The following is a 13,925-nucleotide window of genomic DNA, read 5'->3' as shown; positions in this document are numbered from 1 at the left end:
AGGTTTGAAGGATTAAATTGGCCTTCATTTTTCCAGAAATGCTGACCCTTGAGAAGCTTTAGTCTTCTCAAGTAGCCTAGATGTGGTTAGTGTTGCTTCATAAGGCTAAGGGCCTTCAAAGATCATTCTCCTTAAATGTTCTGGTAATGGCTCTTCAAAATAACACTGAGTCACAAAGGTAGCTTAGATTCTTTCAGGACACTCTTCCCTCAAAACAAAGTGCTTGGTTCTTGGAATTTATGAGTCTCACAACAAAGTGGAGGGATGAGGGGAACCACAGAGGTCAACCCTCCTCCTGCCAGTGGGCAGTGGAGGTTGAGAGACATTCAGCGTCCTGCTGGGATTAGAATTCAAGTCTCCTTACTCCTAATTCAGCCATGTCTCTAATGGTAAGACTTCTCAGGTGGCAGAGACTTCACTGACAATAAGTATGCTTGGATAGGCAGTAGATATTTTTCAAGCCTGAAGAGGAGCTCAAATAAGCAGCAGCTTGATGCAAGGCCTGAGGGATTAGCTAAAATTGCAGGTCCACTTCCATGCAAAAACATCACTTTCTAACTTGCTTCTGAGAAGGAAGTTGAAAAGATGTGTCTCCATGGAGAGGGTGGCGATGTTGCCTTTGATGCTCCCTTACCTCTTGGGGGTTTAAAACAAATCTGGTTCCCCCTACCCAATCCTTTCGTTGTTTTTTTAAACCCAGATCCTTGACAAGGCAGAGCAGGCACAAAGCCCACTCTCTGTTCTCTCCCTGTCAGCCCTGCAGTCTGACTCACTTGCTCACCATCAGTCGGGTTCCTACCACCAGTCTCTGTCCTATACTCCATGGAATGTAAATACTGTATCATACGTAGGAGAAAATAACTTCTTTTCTAAAAATGGCATTTTGAGCTAGTTTGATGTAAATCTGACAGGAGCATTCTGAAACCCCATTAGAAAAAAATTTAAATGATTCCTCTTCATCGCCTTAATGTCTGAAGATCAGAAATTGCTGAGCAATCCGCTTTTGTTTCCTTCCCAGAAACAATGCAAAGCAACAGGTGGAGATAGTCTGGTCTTTGCCCCACTGTGTGTGCCTCTGTAGCTCCTCCTGACATAAGTCTGGGAAAACAGCCTCACCCCACTCCTCTCTTCCCCAGCTCCTTGTAGCTTTATTCCTTGCATTCTTTGGGTCTACTGAGCAGTGGGTGGTGAGGTGATAGGGGAGGAACCAGTAGTTCTGTAGTCTATGAGCTGCCTTGGTGTCTTTCTCAGAAAAAGGCCAAGTGACAGACAATACAGGGTTCCTCTCTCCTACCTCAGGCCTGATCCATCGTGCCCTTGACTTTGCTGTCCCAAAGTTTCTTAGCTGACTTTGGCTTTCACATTTGTTCCTCCCAGAGCTAACTGGTAAGGGTGAAGGAGGAATGCCTCCTTTTAAGAGTCAGTTGAAAGACAAGAGAGTCACATCCTAGCTTTTGCACAAGGCACTCATGGTCAGGAATAAGTTAGGGAATGATCACTTCTGATTTTCCAAGAGTCAGTCCTTCTCTACTGATAACTTGATTCCATTGGGAAGACAAGAGTTTTTCCTAATAACAAAAGTCCCTTTATGAGTTACTCCTCTTTCAGTTCTTCTCAGTGGAGCACAGGCAAGATGTACATGTTTATGAACAGTGCTCTAGATATGAAAACAGACAGAACTGGTTTGGGGCACGGGGCAGCTTGCTCAGGAGAGGGAATAATGCAAGTCCTTTTCTTGGAAGGCTTTTATTATGGCAATGATAGTGACATTTCCCTCACCATGATCCTTCTCTAATGTGGTTGTCTTTCTTTACCTTGTGTCTTCTCTTGTAAAAATGAAATTCAAGAATAAAATAAATGTGTCAAATTAAAAAAAAGAAAAATCTGAAAAAGCTAACATAAATTGTGTGAAATTGCATAATGCTGTAACGCTAACCTACAATATGTAATGCTATCTTGTATGTTGAATTTGTTAATGCACCACACAAGTGCAAAATAAAAACTGATTCACATTAAATAGAAACAGTGATGTCATCATGATTTTCTTGAAAACTGGATGACTGTGAATGAAGCTAACACTCAGATCCCAATAGGATATTCTAGGGCATGTTTTCAAAGTGTGAGTTTCAGACCGCCTGATCAGAATCATCTGGCACATTTGTTAAAAAATGCAGATTTCAGGGTCCTGTACCAGAGACTCTCATTTGGTAGGTGGCGTGTTTTGCTCTTTGTTCTAGTCCTTTTTGTAGTCTTTCTGTATTCCCTTCAAAATTTAATTCCTAAGACCATAACCACCAGAGAGAGAGGGAGAGATGCTGGTTTTGTTTGTTTTGAGAGAGAGAAAGAGAGAGAGAAATTGATTTATAGTTCCACTTATCTATGCATTCACTGGTTGTTCCTTGTATGTGCCCTGACTGGAGACCGAATCCACCACCTTGGTATATCTGGATGACGCTCTAACCAACTGAGCTACCCGGCCAGGGCCAAAAGATACTGGTTTTGAGTTCTGAGAAGAAGTGTGCCTTTGTAATTGGGAATATTTATCCCAACCAGTTCAGTTCATTCACTCGTTCATTAGTCAACAGCTATTTATTTGAGTGTCTACCACATATCATCCACTGGGGATATGAGTCCTGTTTTTGTAGAGCTTACCAGAGAACAAACATTAATCAAATAATCATACTAATAAATGTATAAATACAAACTGAGAAATGCTCTGAAAGGAAAAGAACACCAGTTAATACATCACTCTGGGATCATATACTGGGGTGGTAAGACTATTGCAACTGTTCTTTGTGGATTTCTTTGCTGGCCTTAAAGTCTAGAATGATTCAGTTTTCATATATTCTGTTCTGTGTAAGTACTCCTCCCTGTGCACATGCCTAGGGTAGTGAGAAAAGAAGGAGGAAAGTCCCTGCTCTTCTAAACTTTCAGTGAAGGAATTAAAAAACATTTTAATTTATTGATTTTTTGAAAGAGAGAGAGAAACATGAATTTGTTGTTCCACTTATCTATGTATTCATTGATTGATTCTTATATGTGCCCTGACCTGAGACCAAACCCGTAACCTTGATATTTTAGGGACAATGCTCTAACCAACTAAGTTACCCAGCCAGGGCCAAAAACATTTTTATATTACACAACTAATATAAGCTAATTATAAGAAAACTGAAATATAAGAGGAAAAAATCAATTCCAAAACATTAACAACTATTTTGTCTTCCAGTCTTACTTTCTGTGCATTTTTTCCCTGATAACGTCACTCAGGGTCATTATAGAAAACATAGAAAATGAAGTATAAGTTCATAGAAATAGGAAAAAAAATCCACTTACAGACAAACATTACTCATTTTGGCACACTTCCTTCCACTTTGTTTGAATTATCTTATGATTACAATCATGGCATGTATATGATTTTGTATATTCTTTTTAGTAGGTGATAGTCTTAATAAAAGTAACATATAACAAAATGATAATGAGAGTAACTTGGAACTTTGGGTGTTTTTTGGCTACAAGTAACAGGAAAACCAATTCAAATTGGCTTAAACATTAAGAAAATGTATTGGTTCACCTAACTAGAAGTTCGAAGGTAGGGGGCAGGCTTCAGGGCTGACTGCAGCAAAAAGGTCACTGAAACCATCAGGGACCCAGGTTCTTTCTGTGGGCCCACTCTGACATTCAATGTTAGCTTAATCCGAAACCTTTTATGATGTTTACAGAAACACTTCTAGCACTTCATGCTTCCTCATTCACTTCCTGCAGGGAAAGAGGAGATTGCTTCAGGACCTCTCCCAGAAAAAGAAGATGCCTCTAGCTATTCTCTCCTCTAAACTCGCTGATCCAAAATGTGCCTCATGGCATTTCTGATTTAATCACAGGCAAGAGGGGTGGGGGGAGGGGGTGGGATTATCCAGGCTGTTTAGGACTTCTCTGCACTTGATTTTAGCCAAAAGACTGAGAGGTGATATGACTTCGATTCTTGAATAAAACGCCATTTTCTTTGGAAGGAGGAATGGATTTTGAGTGGGAAACTGAAAAAGAATACAACATTGTATTCTGTGGGACCTTTCCAGTTATTCTCTCCTGCGATCATCTTATAACAGAGCAATTTTCAACGTTTTCCCCTCATGGCACACATAAACGAATGCTAAAAGTCTGCAGCACACATGCAAAATGTTTTTTTCTTGCCAATTTGACCTAAAAATTAGGTGCAACTTTGATTCATTTGCACCAGGTGGCTATTTTTGTGTTGGCTATTGTCATTTTTTTTGATTTGGCAGTCTAAAGAGAAAGAGGTCAGTGCCCCTGACTAAATAGGTATTGCAAATTTTAAAAATTCTTGAAACATAGAGGTTGAAAATCACTGTCACAACCAACTCTCCAAGAAGAGTTGCCGACTTATTAAGTGCCTCACATATCGATTTTATCCATCCCTCCATACTTTGTGGTTTGAAACACAAACAGCCTAGTGCTTGAAGTACTCTTTATTTTATTTTTTAAAGATTTTATTTATTTATTTTTAGAGAGAGGGGAAGGGAGGGAGAAAGAAAGGGAGAGAAATATCAATGTGTGGTTGCCTCTCGCACACCCCCCAACTGGGGACCTGACCTGCAACCCAGGCACATGCCCTGACTGGAAATTGAACCAACCACCTTTCGGTTCACAGTTCAGCACTCAATCCACTGAGTCACACCGCCCAGAGCATGGAGTCCTCTTTAAATGACTCAAGAGCAACATAAGTTTAGCCATAAGGCAAAATTTTTGAGAAAGCTGAGAATATTCATCATTACAACTTTTATAAGATAGCAAACTAGACATCATACCAACTGTCTAACATTGTACTAAGTTAAATACCAACTTGGTATTCAAGAAGAGACTCCTAGAGGAGGTCTTATGGCTTAACAGGCCAGGGAATAGATGTGCTAACAGAAAAATCTGAGTCCTGGCCAGGTAGCTCAGTTGGTTATAGCATCATCCGGATATGCCAAGGTTGCAGGTTTGATCCCTGATCAGGGCGCATATGAGAATCAATCAACAAATGCATAAATAAGTGGAACAACAAATCAGCGTTTCATTCTCTATCTCTATTCCTCAATGTTTCTCTCTCCGCCCCCACCCCACTTTCCTCTCTCTCTTTAAAATTGAGAGAGAGAGAGAGAAAGGAAAAAAGAAAAATCTGGATAAAAGCCTAGGAATTCATTAACTGCTCTTGTGTTCAAGCCTGGGAAGCTGGTAATTCACCTTAAACCTTACATTAAATCTCAATCTAATTGGAAATCTCTGACAGGACCATAAACGGTGACTCATTTTCTTTTTAATAATAAGAGCAAAAATAGCTAAGATGATTGAATGTATACCAAAACTGGGCACTGTTTTAAGCACTTTATACATTTAAAACTCATTTAGTTCTTCCAACAACCCTATTTGATATATGCTATTATTCTCACTTAACAGGTGAGAAAACTGAAGTCCACATTTTAAATAACTTGTTTCAAATTACACAGCTCAATAAGCAACGGAGGCTGGATCGGCACTGTGGCAGTCTGGCTCCAGAACCTGTATTTTTCTACCATCATTGCTGGGCTGGAAACATGCTAAAAGAGCCTAATAGAAACTAAGGCAAGTTAGAGTGTGCTCATGATCTTAACACAAACGTCCTCAAGAACATTTTAGAGGGTCACCTGCAATAGTATGAAACTGGACAAACACGATTTACGTTTACTCACACCAAATTCCAAATTAAAATTTAATTATTCTTTTTAAAATACATTTTATTGATTACGATATTACAGTTGTCCCAGTTTTTCCCCCTTTTCCCTCCTCTTCCCGGTACTGTCATTCCCTCCAGCAATTGCCACCTGTCCCCTTAGTTCATGTCTGTGGATCCTGCATATAAGTTCTTTGGCTTCTCCATTTCCTTTACTGTTCTTAACATCCCCTGTCTATTTTGTACCTACCAATTATGCTTCTTAACTCCCGTACCTTTTCCCCCATATTCCACCTTCACACTCCCTGCTGATAAACCTCCAAATGATCTCCCTATCTATGATTCTGTTCCTGTTCTGGTTGTTTGTTTAGTTTATTTTTTTTAGATTCAGTTGTTGATAGTTGTGAATTTACCATTTTAATGTTCATTTTTTTTAATCTTTTTCATAAATAAGTCCCTTTAACATTTCATGTAATAATGGTTTGGTGATGATGAACTCCTTCAGCTTTACCTTGTCTGGGAAGCACTTTATCTGCCCTTCCATTCTAAATTATACCTTTGCTGGATAGAGTCATCTAGATTTAGGTCCTTGCTTTTCATCACTGGGAATGCTTCTTGCCAGCCCCTTCTAGCCTGCAAAAGTTTCTTTGGAGAACTCAGTTGACAGTCTGATGGGAACTCCTTTGTAGGTAACTCTCTGCTTTTCTCTTGCTGTTTTAAGATTCTCTCTTTATCTTTAACCTTTGGCATTTTAATTATGATGTGTATTGGTGTGGTCCTCTTTGGGTCCAACTTGTTTGGGACTCTTGGTGCTTCCTGGACTTGTATGTCTATTTCTTTTGCCAAACTAGGGAAGTTTTCTTTCATTATTTTTTCAAATAAGTTTTCAATTTCTGCTCTTCCTCTTCTCCTCTGGTGTCCCTGTAATTTGGATGTTGATGCATTTGGAAATGTCCCAGAGGCTCCTTATACTATCCTTATTTTTTTAAATTCTTTTTTCTTATTGCTGTTCTGATTGAATGCGTGTTTCTTCCTTATGTTCCAAATTGTTGATTTGAATCTCAGCTTCATTCCCTCCACTCTTGGTTCCCTGTAGTTTTTCTTTATTTCACTTAGTGTAAACTTCATTTCTTCCTGGGTCTTTTATTATGATGTTACCACACCTGATGAGTTCTTGGAGCATCCTGATCACCAGTGTTTTGAACTCTGTACCTGATAGGTTGGTCATCTTCATTTCATGTAGTTCTTTTTCTAGGGTTTTGTTCTGTTATTTCATTTGGGCCATTTTTTCCTGTCTCCTCAATTTGGCAGCCTCCCTGTGTTTGTTTCTGTGTATTAGGTAAGGCTGCTTTGACTCCCTGTCTTAATAGCATGCCCTATTGTAGAAAACGCACCTGTAAATTGTGTGGGACAGAGCCTTAGGTTATTTTCAGGGGCGGGGGGGACCCACTTCACTGCTTTGTGCTTCTGTATCGGGTAGGGCTGGGAGAAGAGACAATGGTGCTTGCCTGGCTTCTGGAGGTTTGTCCAGCACTTGCTCTGTTTCCAGTCACTTCATTTACTTCCTGTATATGACTGGCACCTTCCAACTGTTGCCCTGGTGCTGAATCCCAGAGGAGCTGGGTCTGCATACATTCTAAGTCTGTGCAGGCTCTTTAAGCAGAGTCTCCTGAATATCCGGCAGTTCCTTCCACCACCTCAGCTGGTTTTTACAGCCAGAAATTATGGGGATTTATCTTTCTGGCACTGGTACCCTGGGCTGTGCCATCTGGCCTGGGGCTGGGATCGCTCACTCCCAAGGTATCCCTCCCAGCTTTTACCCACCACACGTCAATGTGGGACCGCCTGTTCTGCTGCCACTGCCTCTCTGCCTGTGTCCATGTCTCCACCTCTCCCGCCCGTCTGGTTGAATGTGGCTTCTTTAAATCCTTGGTTGTCAGACTTCCATACAGCTATATTTTCTGATGTATCTGGGTGTTATTTGTTTTGAGATCTAGTTGTAATTCTTCCTGTGGTTGTGCAAGGAGGTGAAGCATGTTTACCTACACCTCTATTTTTATTGGAAGTCAATATTTAATTATTCTTTACTAAGCAGTTGAAATTCCTACTTGTGCCTTACCCCGTGTCACTCTTCCACCATTCCATCAAAGTCTCTCACATGAGATTTTACACACACAATTAGAGGTGCCCAAAGAAGAGAACTAAGACTCCAAGAACTGTGTGTTTGTTTTTATTCACCAGTAAATTCCCAACACACAACACAATGCCTGGCATGTTGCAGGCACTCGCTAAAGGTTTGTTGAATGAAAGCAGACAGCTAGGAAATGAAAGCAGAATACCAGCGAGGAAACAGACCTAAAGTAAATGTCTCTTCTTCCTACTTATTCTGAGTCAGAGTTTCAAAAGAAGTTTGGTCTAGAGTTGAGTTTTGTTTTTGTTATTACTTTTTTGGTGGTGATGGTGGGTGTATATTAGTTACAATCAGACCCACATATTCTCTTGAGAAATCTATGGATATGAAAGGAAGAGTGACCACAATTTTGGGTGGGACTGTGTAAGTTATTTCTGACTAAATTTATGTGTGTGCATCCCTTCCTGGCCAACAGATTTTATGTTGGATTATACTGTAGCTGAGAACATTATTTGCACCATTTTCATGTAAACCTTTAAGTTTCTCTACTTCCACTCCCTCACTTAGAGACTCCTCTGCTAGGAAACTAAGGAACGCATCTGGTGGGGGGAGATATTTTTGGAGTTAAAGACTTTCTCCTGGCTCAGAGCAAACTGGAATAAACTCTATCAATAACCAGCTTTGGGAAGGGCAGGAAATGACACATGTCCCACCCCAGCAGCTTTTGTTAAAAAAACAAAACAAAACAACACAACTGGGTGGCTTAATAACATGATCATGTGTGCTGGGGAAGGTACACACTAAACCAAAAGCTGTTCATCAAGGTGTTTGGATTTGTTTTGCTTTGTTCTATGCTATTAGACAAGGCTGAACATTTTTAGTAATTTTGTCTCAAGATCAGTTCATGTTTAAAAATTGATTGGAGCCCTGGCCAGTGTGGTTCAGTTGGTTGGGGATCGTCCCCCAGACCCAAGTGTCACTTGTTCAATTCATGGTCAGGGCACATGCCTGGGTTGAGGGCTTGGTCCTCAGTCAGGGGAAGACCACCAGTACATGTTTCTTGCATCGTGTTTCTATTCCTCTTTCTCCTTCTCTTACTCTCTCTTAAAAAAAAAAAAAGTTGATTGGAAATTTCAATATACCCCATAGAGGAACACCTACCAGTCCTTTGTTTGACACAGTACTTTCCTTCATAACAAGGTATGAGCTTAGTTTTCTTGCTTGTCCTCAGTCCCTTGTCCCTTACTTGTGAACTTTCCTTGCTTGTCCCTTGTTTCCTTACTTGTGAACTATAAGTGCATTTTTCTTGTTCCTTATTCCCAGCTGCTCCCCATCCCTGCACCATTCCGTAGAAATACACCCACTGAAATTTTCCACACCTGTTAATTCCACCCAGCACTGCTTTACACAGTCCTGCGATGATCTTCCCAGACACTTTGACATCATCCAGCTCAGTGATTCCTAATCTAGGAATGCCTGCACGGTGGTAATCAGAATCACCCGGGGAAGTTTTTGTTTTACTAGATTCCTATCAGAGATCTATCAAGTGAAAATTTCCAGAGGCTAAACTGAGAAAATGAGAAAAAACAAGAATAACAAGAATAACCAGGTATTTGGGACCCACGTACACTTCAGACTGGACTTCATGACTTTCTACCCAGTTATCCCTGCTTATTGGTCTCTTGCTTTATGCCAGCTCATTTCCTTTAACCCCAAACTTGCCTCTTGATGTCCATTCTGTGTGTAACATAATAGTCTTGGCTTTCCCACTCTCAAATCCTGTATCAGAATTGTCCTATATATACAGTTCTTGACTTCTCTGTTCCAAGTCACTTTTACTCCTTTTGAGAAATCTTTGTGGTCTAACTCCACCTACAAATTTAATCCTAGATCTCTCAATACATTGTTTTAATTAGTCAATGTAAAGTCTGTTTTTATGTTGCCTTGTCTTGCCAATCAATTGTATTCTCCCAGGAGAAAACCATGTGTTAAGAGTCTTTAGGTAGGTTAACTCATTTCACCATAAGAAAGCTGTCCATGCACCAGCCCTGGCTAGTGAAGGAAAATAGGTCTTCAAGGCTTGACAGACAAGTTGACTCAATGCTGTCTGACTACATTTTTCTTAAAATCTATCCTGGCTCCTCCCGGTCATACTTGGTCCCACACTCCTAAATAGTGATGCCAAACAGGCAGCAAGTCAGTTATGTTCTCTAAACTGGGAATGTTCTAGGAATTCAACTGAATCAGTCTTTCTGCAAATAAGAGCTAAGGAAGCTCTAGGTTTCTTCAAGGATATTGGTGCAGTCTAGCCAAATAGATGAACAGCACACCATTGAAACAGTTAACCAATAAACCAAGAAAGAATAGCAACAGACTCATCCCCAAACTTGTTTCACTGAGGAAAAACTTGGCAAAACTTCTGAGTAAAATATACAGTTGCTATTTTCTTTTTAAGAAAGGTTTTATTTATTTATTTATTTATTTATTTATTTGAGAGAGGGAGAGAAACATCCATGTGTGAGAGGAACTTCAATTGGCTGCCTCTCACACACCCCCAACTGGTGACCTGCCTTGCAACCCAGGCATGTACCCTGACTGGGAGTTGAAACAGCGACCTTTTGATTTGCAGAGCAGCACTTAATCCACTGAGCGACACCAGCCAGGGCAAAAAAAAAAAAAAAAAAAAAAATTATTGATTGTGCTATTGCAGTTGTCCAATTTTTTCCCCCTTTGCCCTCCTTTACTCAGGACCCTCCATTCTCTCCAGCAATCCCTGCCTTAGTTCACATACATGGGTCATGTGTGTAAATTCTTTGGCTATTCCATTTCCTATACTGTTCTTAACATCCCCCTGTCTATTTTGTAGCTACCAACTTGTACTTCTTAATTCCTGCACCTTTCCCCCCTTTTTTCCCCTTCCCTCTCCCAACTGGTAACCATCCAAATGATCTCCGTGTCTATAGTTGTTTCTGTTCTGCTTGTTTGCTTAGTTTATTAGATTCAAATGTTGATAGTTGTGAATTTACCATTTTAATGTTCATTTTTTTAAATCTTTTTCATAAATAAGTCCCTTTAACATTTCATGTAATAATGGTTTGGTGATGATGAACTCCTTCAGCTTTACCTTGTCTGGGAAGCACTTTATCTGCCCTTCCATTCTAAATTATACCTTTGCTGGATAGAGTCATCTAGATTTAGGTCCTTGCTTTTCATCACTGGGAATGCTTCTTGCCAGCCCCTTCTAGCCTGCAAAAGTTTCTTTGGAGAACTCAGTTGACAGTCTGATGGGAACTCCTTTGTAGGTAACTCTCTGCTTTTCTCTTGCTGTTTTAAGATTCTCTCTTTATCTTTAACCTTTGGCATTTTAATTATGATGTGTATTGGTGTGGTCCTCTTTGGGTCCAACTTGTTTGGGACTCTTGGTGCTTCCTGGACTTGTATGTCTATTTCTTTTGCCAAACTAGGGAAGTTTTCTTTCATTATTTTTTCAAATAAGTTTTCATTTTCTTGCTCTTTCTCTTCTCCTTCCAGCACCCCTCTGATTCAAATGTTGGTAAATTTGAAGTTCTCCCTGAGGTTCCTTTACTCTATTCTCATTTTTTCCCCTTTTTTCTTATTGCTGTTCTGATTGAATTTTTCTTCCTTGTGTTTCAAATCATTGATTTGCTTCTTGGCTTCATCCACTCCACTATTGATTCCCTGTAAATTTTTCTTTTCCTTAGTGTAAACTTTATTTCTGCCTGGATCTTTTTTATGCTGTTCAAGTAACCAATGAGTTCCCTGAGCATCCTAATAACCATGTTTTGAACTCTGCATTTGATAGATTGCTCATATCCATATTGTTTAGTTCTTTTTCTGGAGTTTTGTTGTTCTTTCATTTGGGCCATATTTCTTTGTCTCCTCATTTTGGCAGCCTCCCTGTGTTTGTTTCTATGTATTAGATAGAGCTACTTTGACATCCTGTCTTACTAGCGTGACCTAATGTAGAAAAGTATACCCATTAGTTGGATGGGGTGAAGCCGTAGGTAATTGCCTGGTCAGGAGGACCCATTGAACCAGGTTGATGGAGTCTCTGATGTGTCTCTGTGGGAGAGGGCTCAGTAAAGGTATAATGGCCATTGCCTGGCCTCTGGAGTTCTGTCTGGAAGGAATCTGTCCCCCAGCACTCACCTTGATGTCAAACACTTGTTTCTCCCCATATGCCACTGGTCTTCTTCAAGCTGCTGCCCCTGTGCTGGACGCCAGAGGGAGTGAGTCTGCATGAGACCCAAATCTGTTGCAGACCCTTTAATGGGAGATGCCTGAGAATCCCCCAGTTTCTTCTGCCACCCCAACCCCCACTGGTTTTTGCATCCAGAAGTTATGGAGACTTATCTTCCTGGCACTGGAAACCTGGGCTAGGTGGTCTAGTGTGGGGCTGGGATCCCTCACTCCCAATATACCCCTCCTGATTTTTACCCACCACACGTGGGTATGGAACTACTCATTCCACATCTCTGCCCCTCCTACCCATCTGAATGAATGTGACTTCTTGAATTCCTTGGCTGACTTTCACACAGCTTGATTTTTTGACGATTCTGGGTGATAGATGTTTTGTAGTTTAGTTGTAATTTTTGCTGTGATTGTGCAAGGCAAGCTGTGTTTACCCATGTCTCCATCATGACCAGAAGTCAAATTTACTTATTCTAATTCATGATTTACCTAATTATTTCATAGCAATTCTTATTGGTGAAAAAAGGGATAAAGACATTATTTTGTGCAGTGAGATCATTTAGAGGTATTTTGAGGATAGGTGAATAATTTTTTAGTCAGAGAACTTGTATGGAACTAAGTTTCAGTTCCAACTGAGCTGATGAAAAGAGGAATAATTTGAAAATAAATTTTAATTTGAAGCTGGGAAAATCCAGGATTACTACATATCCAACATTTTCAGTATTGGGCTATGTTTCAAAGCCAAGTGTTTGTCAAACTTAGCAAGGACTCTATGTCTCATCCTTCTTAAGACTAAATTTGGAAGACGCAACACTCCGAATTATTTGTCAGGAGCTTACTAAATTTATATTAAGAAAAAAATCTTAAGAAGAAAATAAGCAATAAAGACTAGGCATGAGAAACTTCAGAAGTTACATCTCTTTGATCTTATTATATTCAGGTTAAATTCAATCTCTCAATTTGCCTCTTCTTCTTAAGATTTTTAAATTTATTTTTAGAGAGAGGGGGTGGGAAGGAGAGAGGGAAACATTGATGGGCTGCCTCTCTCATGCCTCCAAGGGACCTGGCTGGCAACTCAGCCATGTGCCCCAGCCAGGGATCAAACTGGTGCTCAATCCACTGAGCCACACCAGCCACGGCTCAGTTAGCCTGTTCTTAAAGAGTCAGCTCCTCTGGTCTGCCCAGCCATACTAATTCCTTCTCTGAATTCCTCTAACATTCCCAGTTTGGAGCACATAACATACTACAGTACTTTACAATCAATATCTAGATGTTTTATACTCATAATTTTATCAACGCTCAAAAGCATGGTTATTTCATGCTCCTTTGAATCCCTCACAGCTCTTAAAAGAGTGCTTAGTGTACAGAAGAGGCTCATATATACTTTGACTGTAATTCCATTGCCTTTCTCAACAAACCTTACACTAGAAAATGGAATGCCATGCCTTTGTTACCAATCTCAATAGTGAACTACACTGACAGTTACTGACCCACTCACTAAAATAATGAAGACACAAAAATAAACCCCTTTCATGTCTCAGCTAAGTCCTCTCTACAAACAGTGATGCCCATTTAGAAGTGAGGATAAAAGCAATGACCTTCACATAAAAATTTATTCTTCATGCTCTCACATTTAGTTTACATACTTGAAACAACTTTAACCCTTGATCAGGTGGCAAAGATGCTATCATTTTCAATGTGTTTTTCCTGTCACCCCACCCAAGAGCTCATCTGAACGAAGGAGCATTCATGGCATGCTCCCTAGCACTTGACATAGGTGTTCTGTACATGGTGAACACTAAAATTTTTTTGAATCGATATTTTCCAGAATATAAAGTCACTTGGCATTTTTTTCCTTAAAAAGACTCTTTGCAA

This window comes from Pteronotus mesoamericanus, unplaced genomic scaffold (assembly GCF_021234165.1).
Source record: "Pteronotus mesoamericanus isolate MK-2021 breed Mesoamerican mustached bat unplaced genomic scaffold, CSHL_Meso_final scaffold_705, whole genome shotgun sequence".
In the NCBI taxonomy this organism is placed as follows: domain Eukaryota; kingdom Metazoa; phylum Chordata; class Mammalia; order Chiroptera; family Mormoopidae; genus Pteronotus; species Pteronotus mesoamericanus.
This window is presented reverse-complemented; position numbering follows the sequence as displayed.